Source organism: Macrotis lagotis, chromosome X, assembly GCF_037893015.1.
Source record: "Macrotis lagotis isolate mMagLag1 chromosome X, bilby.v1.9.chrom.fasta, whole genome shotgun sequence".
Taxonomy (NCBI): Eukaryota; Metazoa; Chordata; class Mammalia; order Peramelemorphia; family Peramelidae; genus Macrotis; species Macrotis lagotis.
The window spans coordinates 218175327-218185567 of record NC_133666.1 but is presented as its reverse complement, the minus strand read 5'-3'; positions in this window follow the sequence as shown (position 1 = coordinate 218185567).

The following is a 10241-nucleotide window of genomic DNA, read 5'->3' as shown; positions in this document are numbered from 1 at the left end:
ACAGGACTTAGCAGCAACTACATTGGAAGCTCATAGGCCTTGAAATATAATATACCTGAAGGCAAAAGAGCTTGGAATGCAACTGAGAATCAACTACCCAGCAAGGCTGAATGTCCTCTTCCAGGGAAAAAGATGGACTTTCAATGAACCAGGGGAATTTCAAATGTTCCTGTTGGAATGGCCAGAGCTGAACAGAAGGTTTGATCCTCAAATACAGGACTCAGGTGAAGCATAGAGATTGGAGGAGAGGGGGAAAAATATGAGGGACTTTATGATGATGAACTGCATGTATTGCTGCATAGAAAAATGACACTGATAATACTCATATAAACCTTCTCAGTTAATAAAGCAGGTAGAGGGAGCTTTTATAGTTGAAGCACAGGAGAAAGCTGAATTTGAAGATAAAATATGGTGTAAAAATGGAGTCAATAGAAGAAAGGGAAATGGAATGGGAGAAAGAAAAAGGAGAGGGGGAATAGGCCAAGATATTTCATATAATAAGATTTTTCTTTATTACAATGAGCTATTGCAATGATATAGAAGGGGGGAAGGCAAGGGGGAATGAGGGAATCTTTGCTCTCATCAGAGGTGGCTAGGAGAGGAAACAGCATATATACTCAATGGGGTATAGGCATCTAGAGTAAGAAGGAGGGGGGGACAGGGGGAAGGGGTGGGGATGTGAATGAAGGAGGAGAGGATGGACCATGAGGGGAGAGTGGTCAGATATAACACATTGTCTTTTTTGCTTATTGCAAGGGGCTGGGATTAGGAGGCCTGTCTGGGACCATAGGGCCGGGTGGATGCTGGGCCTCTTGGGGGCTCGGGGCCTCTTGGCATCTGTCTGCTGTGCCACTCAGCTACCCTACAGCAGAGTTAGAGTGAAAGGAGAGAGAAAATATAGTACAGGGTAGTAGAAAAATATGAAAGAAGGGGGTTGCAATCAGCAATGGCAACAGTGGAAAAAGTGTGGAAGTGACTTTTGTGATGGACTTATCATAAAGAATGTGATCCACCCATGGCAGAGTTGTTGGTGTTGGAACAAAGATTCAAGCACATTTATTATTATTATTATTATTATTATTATTATTATTATTATTATTATTATTATTATTTTGGGGGGAGGTGCAGGGCAAATGGGGCTGGGTGGCCTGCCTGGGGCCACATAGCAGGGTGATCATTGGGTGTCTGAGGCCGGATTTGGACCCCAGTGCTCTTGGCTCGAGGGCCAGTGCTCTGTCCGCCACCAGCCACCCCTACTATTATTACTATTTTATTTTATTTTGGGTCTTTTTTTCCCCTTTTTTTGGTTTTTGCAGGGCAGTGGGGTTGGGGTGGCTTGCATGTCACATGGCTAGGTGATTGTTGGGTGTACGGGGCTGGATGTGGGCTTGGGTGCTCATGGCTCCAGGGCTGATGCTCCATCCATTGCACCACCTGGCCATACCTACAATTATTACTATTATTTTTTTAATTTTAATTTTTTTCTCTTCCCTTTCCTTTATCATTCAAGCGAGTCTATATTTATGGGGGGAGGTGGTATTTCATTTACTTTTAAACAAGAATATTTTATTAATGTATAAAAAACACATTTGTACAAAATGAGAATAAATATTAAATTAAAAAAATCTTTTGGAACTGTGTTAGTCCACTGAGATGATCAGCTTCTTAGTATTTCAAAATTGATTATCTTTACAGTATTACTATTATTTTATAAATTGTTCTCTTGATTCTGCTCACTTAACTTTACATTAGTCTCCTGAGGCTTTCTAAAACCCTCCTCTGCATCACTTCTTATAGCACACTAGTTTTTCATATCAAGTATATACCATAACTTCTTCAGTCATTCCTTAACTGATGGACATCTTTTCAATTTCCAATACTTTGCCACCACGCAAAAAAAAAATTCTAGAAAATATTTTTGTACATATGAGTCCTTTTTCTCTTTCTTTGGTGTCTTTGGGATATAGACCTACAAATAATATTATTGGGCCCAAGGGTACAGTTTAATAGCTTTTTTAGTCAGAGGTCCAAATTGCTTTCCAGAATGGTTGGACTTGTTTACACTCCACCAAGAAAGCATTAGTGTTCTTGTTTTACCATAAACCCTTCTAGCATTTGTCACTTTTCTATCATTTTAATCAAACTGATGTGTGTGAGGTAACGTAGAATTGTTTAAATTTGTTTTTCTTTAATTATTAATGATATAGACATTTTCAATAGGTATGTTGATAGCAAAGTACTATACTTTCAAGATGTGGTCCCACAACTTTACAATCAATATAATGTATCAAAGTACATAAACATTGTTAAAATCTTGGTTATACCAATGTAAGACTTGTTATCTAAATACAAAAAAAAAACGTGAACTTAAATTATATAGATTAGGAAAACATTATGATAAAGGGAACTGCCTGGAAGTTAGGAGATTCAAGTTTAGCCACTAACTAGTTACATTGTAGAAGGAGCAATAACTGTCTAGTTTTTAATATTAAGAAAAATTTTTTATGCCTGTCTAATGTTTCTGAGGGCTCCCTTCAGCAGCATGGGCCCTAACTAATTAAGACAAAAATTACTTCCTATTGTTTAATGTAACTCCTTTGTTAAATGTAAATTCACCAAGATAAGAGCAACTTCAACTCATCTCCCACCTCCTCCAGCTTCCATCTTTTACCTGACTTCAGTCATGAAGAGGAGGCGGGATTTCCTCTTTTGTCTATATTCTCCTGACTCTTCTATGCCCAGGGAGTAGGCATAAAAGTCTGGACTAAACTCTCCTCTTGGCCAGACTCAGCTCAGCCAGTTCCTCTGGTTGTTTTCCTTTCACCCTTTTACCCTTCACTCAGGCACCTTGCTAGACCTTTGTTATTCATCCTGTCCTCAAGTCACTTGTCTCTCCAGGAAAAAAAGTTGTCATCTGTGAACTTTTCAGGCTTGTGAAATAAAAATCCTGAGCTTTCCTACCTCCAGGGCTACTGTGAGTTTTTCACTTCAAGAACTGTCATTTTAGGATATGACACCAGTTTCTCCCACAAACACCATGATGCATGTAATGTATCCTTTGCTGTAAAATGCAGGGGAATGCTGGAACAGACATCAGAGATACAAAAGAAAATCAGATGACTCAAGAAGAAAGAACAATTGGACCAGAAGTTTATGTTATTGTTTATCTTCTCCATCTTATGTATATTTAAATGGATTATTTAATCAAAGGGGACTGTCTCCTTTTGATTAGATTGGGAAATGAGTCAGACTTATGGGTTTGGAGCAAAAATGATAGGGTTAGACCTAATAACAAGATTTAATTATAATACTCCCAGTAGAAAAGTAAAGACTCCCGAACCAGAAAAATAAAGTATGGAAATATAATTCATACTAAAAGATTCATCAAGGAGGGTCAAAGATTGTGGAAACATAAAATTTATGGAGAGAAAGAGGAGTGATAGTAAGAAGTAATTGCTATTATTATGCTTTCATATGTGTTAACTCTTGCCACATCAGCGAAATTTAGCAAGAGTAGGAAAATAAAGTTGGGGCGGGGGAGGTGTCTGACCAATCAGAATAAAGGCAGGATCCTCTTAAGATCCTGTCTTTCTCCTCAAGGGCTAGAACCAGCTCTAGTCATTCTTATATAGGACAAAGAAAATCAGGTATGCATGCTTAATAAGCCTCATACATAGTAATTAACACATGCCACATAAAATTAAAACCTCATTAACTGATCATGGATCCCATGATGAAGGGGAGGGAACATGCTAAGAAGGAACATGGAATGGTTGGATAAGGAAGATTGAAACCTGGAAGATTGCATGGACCAATCCAGACCTGGAAGGGAGGAGTTGTGTCAATTTTGCCCTAGTTTCTGTATTTGGTGTACTCCTCTCTAAGGGAGGGTGTATGTGTGCTTGTTTCTTTCAAGAATCATAAATAAAGATTCTTCATTCACTTTGGGCTTAATTTCATTATTGAACCTGTGCTCCCAACAAGAGGGTCTCAAGGGAAAAATTTCTAACAATAGTCAATGGAGATTGATACTAATCACTTAAAATTTATTTTTGTATGTTCCCCGAGGTACTATGTAAATTTTTTTTTTGGCAAGGCAGTGGGGTTAAGTGACTTGCCCAAGGTCACACAGTTAGGAAATTATTAAGTGTCTGAGGTTGGATTTGAACTCAAGTACTCCTGACTCCAAGGCAAGTGCTCTATCCACTGCACCACCTAGCTGCCTCCAGTACTATGTCAATTTAAAACATTCTTCTAACAATTCAGAAATTAATGTAATTAGAAGACATTCCAAAGTCTTGAAAGCCAGGTTTATTTGATGTTTAACTCCTTGAAAAATCTTGTGTTGAAGTATAATGACAATAATAATAATAAATTTTTTTACACAATTATATTCCTGGTCAAAGGCTGATTTTCTTAGCTATCATGAGGAATGGAATATGTCCACCTTTAGACCTTGAAAGAAAGATTTGTCCTGCCCTCCTTAATCCAGGAAAGAATGTGTCCTCCTTTAGACTTGTAAAGGAGTACTTGTCCTGCCCTTCTGGTACTTAAACTCATGAAAGAATATGAACTCTCTGAGACAAGATAGCATTGTAGAAGGATGATTCTTTTTGATGAGATGGGTATAATATAATAAAATGGCTTCCAGGAAAGTTTAAAGTTTTGTCTACTCTTGTTATCTATATTCTCTTCCCCCTCAGCCCTGCTCCTTGCTGAGTATCCTGATCTATACCTGAATGGTGCTGTCATTATTAGAAGAGAGAATAAAACTTTATGTGTAACCTATATTTTCTGTCATTTTATTTTAATGCTATATTTTTAAAATTTACAGTTTTAGGGTTGACAGTTTCTAATGATAGGCACAGTTCAAAGAGACATATCTATCTGCTCTTTTAACTTCTCAAGAAACACTAAAGTAGAAAACTATAGCTACTTGAAAAACACTATTATAGTAAGTAAGGTAGTAAAGATGGATCAAGAAAGAATAATTTGTTGAAAATGAAAACCAGGTTTACAAAATCAGGTTTGGTCTTGAAGGCTGCCCCCAAATCAATAATTTTGGGGTTCACCCCCAACCAGTGATCCCATTGGGAAATCTACATTTATAGCTTGAATATAGCTTGTGGCTAGGTCTCTTCAGATGTGGGTTCTTGGATCTTAGTCTACCCCAAATTTTAAGAATTTTCATTAAAACACATAAAGAACTCACAGTAATCTATAAACAATCAAAAACAATTCTCTTTTCTTTTCAATGAGTCCCACTTTCCTCAAGTTATTAAAATTATTCACATGCATAACATTACCCTGTGGAATGGAAACACATTTAGGGTATGCATTCTTCCCAGCATTCTAGTAAGTCTCATTTTCTAAGGGTCTTGTGTGGTCTCCTGGACTGATAGCACTGCTTTTTTTATTGACCTCCCTTTGAATAGGAAATTCAGCTGGGATTACTAGATAGACAAATCCTTTCTCTTCAGACCCACATTGTCTTAATAGCTTTGGGTGAGTCATCCTCCATATTGTAACTGTAGTACCTTTGTCACTCTTTTGCTTTAGGGATCAAGATCCTCTTCTCTTCAAGAGGTTATCAATTATTCATTGTTAAGAACTCCCTACACTCTAATAGAATCTGGATTTTGGAACTCACACACTTAAGGTTTCTAGGAAGGCAACTGAAGAGGTTGGCACTGTCCAGGAAATCCCCTTCTTATTTTGAAAACTGGATTCCAAAATCACACTGCCCAGAAGAAATTTCTTTTTGTCTCCATCCCCCACCTCCCTGCATTCAGGAGGCACTTCCTTTTTTTCTATTTTGAGATTCTGGAAACTCAAGGCTCTTCAAGAAAACTGGAGTCCATCTACATAGTCCCCATCTACATAGTAGCTTTGCTTTTTATAGATTTTGCTACTATCCATCCAGATCTGCAACCAGGAATTCTGAGTCACATGGGCAAGTGTGCCTATATAGTACTCCTCAGCCTTGCTCCAAAAGAGTTCTTTATGACTTGTCTCACTCATCCCTTTGACTAAGGGCTTCTTCTAGCTTTGCTAATCTAATCTCAAAGACCAGGTAAAATGGACAAAAAGAGTTTGGGGTAGAAAGCCAAAGGTTCATAACCCTGGGAAGCAAACAGTTTATCTTGGAGGAATTTTCCTTAACAGGGTGGCAATGGGCATGTCCATATCCTTCATTGGGACATTCTTTCAAAAACCCTAAATAAAGGTTTAATATACTTTAACATAACTTGATCAAAGAGCTCCCTTAATCTTCACCTTCCTTCCCACCCTGCTCATTGGATTTGCTGAAAACCAGCTGAAAATGTTGCTGAAAAAGTTTGTGATAATTATGAATTACATGTACATTGGCATACAGGACTTTCACTTTGACTTTTCTAAACACCTTGCAAGCATAGCATAAAGCCCTTAGTGCACCCCCTATTTTTTTAATCATTTCACTTTTTCTCTGGGTTACAAGTATACAAAGATAAGAGAAATTAAATAATCATTATTTATTCTGTATAATAATAATAATAATAATAATAAGTAACATTTATGTAACACTTAAGTAGGTTCCAGACACTGTGCTAAATGTTTTACAATTATCATCTCATTTCATCCTCACAGTCATCCCAGAAGGCAGATACTATTAGTATCCTCATTTTAAAGATGAGGAAGTTGAGGCTAGAGCTTAAGTAAATTGCCCAGGATCACACAGCTAGTAAATGGCTGATGCCAGATTTGAACTTGGGTTTTACTGGCTCCAGGCCCTATACCACCTAGCTGCAGCTGTCTCTTATAAATGGTCATTAATTCTTGTTGAACAATCATATGATTCTCTGTGCTTACTTATTATAAAATAAAACTTTGTTAAATATATTTCCACATTAGTCATGTTGTAAAAGATGAATCAGAACAAAAAGGGAAAAATCCACAAGAGGGGAAAAAAACATAAAACAAAATAAATTGTAAAAATTAAAAATAGTATGTTTTGGTCTGCATTCAGGTTCCATGTTTTTTTTCCTTATTGTATTCCTAAGAGAATCTAAGTCCATCATATTTGATCATCACACAGTGTTGATGTTAATAAGTACAATATTCTACTTATTCTTCTTCCATCACTCAGCATCAGTTCATGCAACTCTTTCCAGGCTTTTCTGAAGTCTGCCCATGCATGATTTCTTATAGAACAGTAGTCCTCCATTACATTCATATATCATAGCTTGTTCATCCATTTTCCAAATTAATAGACATCCCCTCAATTTCCAATTCTTTGACACTACAAAGAGAGTTACCATAAATATTTTTGTACATGTAGGTCTTTTCCCCTTGGTGTTACTGGATCAAAGGGTATACACATGTTTTTTTTTTAAAGGTTTTTGCAAGGCAAACAGGGCTAAATGGCTTGCCCAAGGCCACACAGCTAGGTAATTATTAAGTGTCTGAGACCAGATTTGAACCCAGGTACTCCTGACTCCAGGGCTGGTGCTTTATCCACTATGCCACCTAGCCACCCCGGTAAACATAGTTTTATTGCAATTTGGGCATAGTTCCAAATTACTCTTCAGAATGGTTGAATCAGTCCACAACTCCATCAATGATGCATTAGTTTCCCAGTTTTTCCACATTCTCTCCAATGTTGATCATTTTCCTCTTTTGTCATATTAGTCAATCTGATTGGTATGAGGAGGTACCTCACAGTTATTTTAATTTGTATATCTCTAATGAATAATGATTTAGAACATTTTTCATATGACTATAGCTATAGTTTTAATTATCTTCATCTGAAAACTGCCCATTTATATACTTTGGTCATTACCAATAGGTGACCCTGATTTCTTAAAGTGCATGGATTGTACTGAGCTGGAAAGAATTAAAAAATGTTCCTGTTAATAGACTCTGCATTGCTTGTCCGAAAATAAATTCATCTAGTTGAGTATGGAGAAGTACTAAAGCATTTGCCACACAGCAGAAAAATTTTAGGGGGCTGTGGAAATTCACAGAATGGACAAAAATGCAAAATGACCCTTTATCTTGTGACTCTCTTTCACTTGAGCAATCATAGAAAAGTGACAGTAGATGCTAAAAATGACATGTTTCTGAATTCATGCAATCTATAGTCCTGGCAAACTGATGATGACCTGACTGCTTCTTACACTGAATGCCATAACTTAAATGTACTCTCTTTTCACTTTTGTCTCTTAAAATTCCTAGTTCTTTCAAATCTAAGCTCAAGCTTATGGTAAATGACCTTTCCTGATTCCTACTACTCTAATCCCTCTTCCCCCATCTGATAGTGCCTCCCCATATATACTTTGTATATATTTTTTTATGTTTTGAGGGCAATGTGACATCACAGTGGATAGAATGCTGGACTGGTGTCAGGAAGACTCATCTTCATGAGTTCAAATCTGGCATCAGACACTAATTGTGTAACCCTGGGCAAGTTACTTTACCCATTTGTTTTCTTCAGTTCCTTCTTCTGTAAAATGAGTTATAGAGTGAAATGGCAATCCATTCCAGTATCTATGCTAAGAAAACTCCAAATGCGGTCATGAAGAATCAGATATAACTGAAAATAACTGAACAATAACATATATTTTGTATATTTCTATGTACACATTATCCCCCACCCAAATTATATGTAATCTCCATAAAGCAGGGATGGTTTCATTTTTGTCTTCATTTCCCCAGTACTTAACACAGGAAAAAACCACATAGCAATTATTTAATGAATGTTTGTGGCTTTATTATTTAGTCTTAATATACAATCATTTTTTAACAAACAAATAAATAAAAACTAGTTGATACACAATTGGAACAAACAGTGATATTCCTTGCTATAAATTAAGCCAGAAGATTTAAATATTGAAGAAGTAAATCAAGGAATTGGCAAATTTTGGTTTCATTGCATGTTCAAAGGTAATGGAGAACATCATTTCAAGGGGGAACTAGCTCATCTTACTTTGCAATACTTCTAATGGGATTTAGTAGTAATAACAGTTCAAATTTTATAGCATTTTTTTCCTACAGTACTTTCCTCATAACTGTTCTCTTGTGAGGAGGGCAAATATCATTCTCATTTTCTAGATGAGGAAAGTAAGGCTCAGTGAAACCTAGTGTTTTGTCTGTAGTCATATGGTTAGTAAGTGGCAGAGCCAGTACTCAAGACTAGATTTTTTTTTTAACCACAAATTCAGTGTTGTTTCCTCTACATCACATAAACAGTTAAACATCACAAAGATAACTTCAGCTTTGTGCATTGCATTTGCAGAGGCTCTCCTATGAAGAATCAGATAAGAGCCTCCAAACTTTCTAGTGTTCCAGACTTCCAAGTTCTGCTGCCAAAGCTCTGATCTGTTAGGTGGTACTGGAAATTTGGACTCCACCCCTGGAACCTCCTGAACTCTGATAGGTGAGCTCTTGACCTATATTTGACATATGTATTTTGACATATATATTTTGATTGATTCTGGAATTAGTTCCCTGTGTTTTGATAGCCACTATTTCCAAAACATGTTGTTAAGGGCATCCCTTGGTTGTTTCTCTCTACCCCCACTACTTCCAGCTCCCCATAAGCCTTGTCTTTCACCATTAAAATGAAAGTTCTTTGAGAACAAGAACTGCTTTGCTTTCTTGTATTTGTATTCTTAGTGCTCAGCGCATCGTAAATACAGGTTTTATCATTTATTCATTCCAAAGTACATTCAACCCATACTTCATTATTTAGTGACATCAGTGTGAAAGTAAGACTATTCAGAATCATTGTTCCTATATATTATGAATCCTTTTTTCAAGAAGAGAATTGACCTAGCTGTGTGGCCTTGGGCAAGCCACTTAACCCCATTGCCTTGAAAAATCTAAAAAAAAAAGAAGAAGAGAATTGAAAAGTGCTGAACTAGACAAGCATCAAACAATATGATAATAAAATAAAATTTACTGCATGCTAAAAGACAGGAAAGGTCTGTTTGTAGACCTAACAACTATTTCAGGATCAGCTGTCTGTGTACATTCAGCTAAATGAAAGTTGAAATAATTGCTAAATTAGAAGGATAAAGATGAGGAAAAGACACTGTATAGAATTGGAGCAGATCCAGACTATCCTGCTTAAACCAAGTGGGAAATGAAAAAAGTAGAGAGATTAATTCTGTCTGCCACCATCTCCTATGGAAGTTTTAATTGGCTGTCAAAATGAAGAAGCTAAAAAAAGGGAAAACATCCTAGTCATCAAACAATAAATC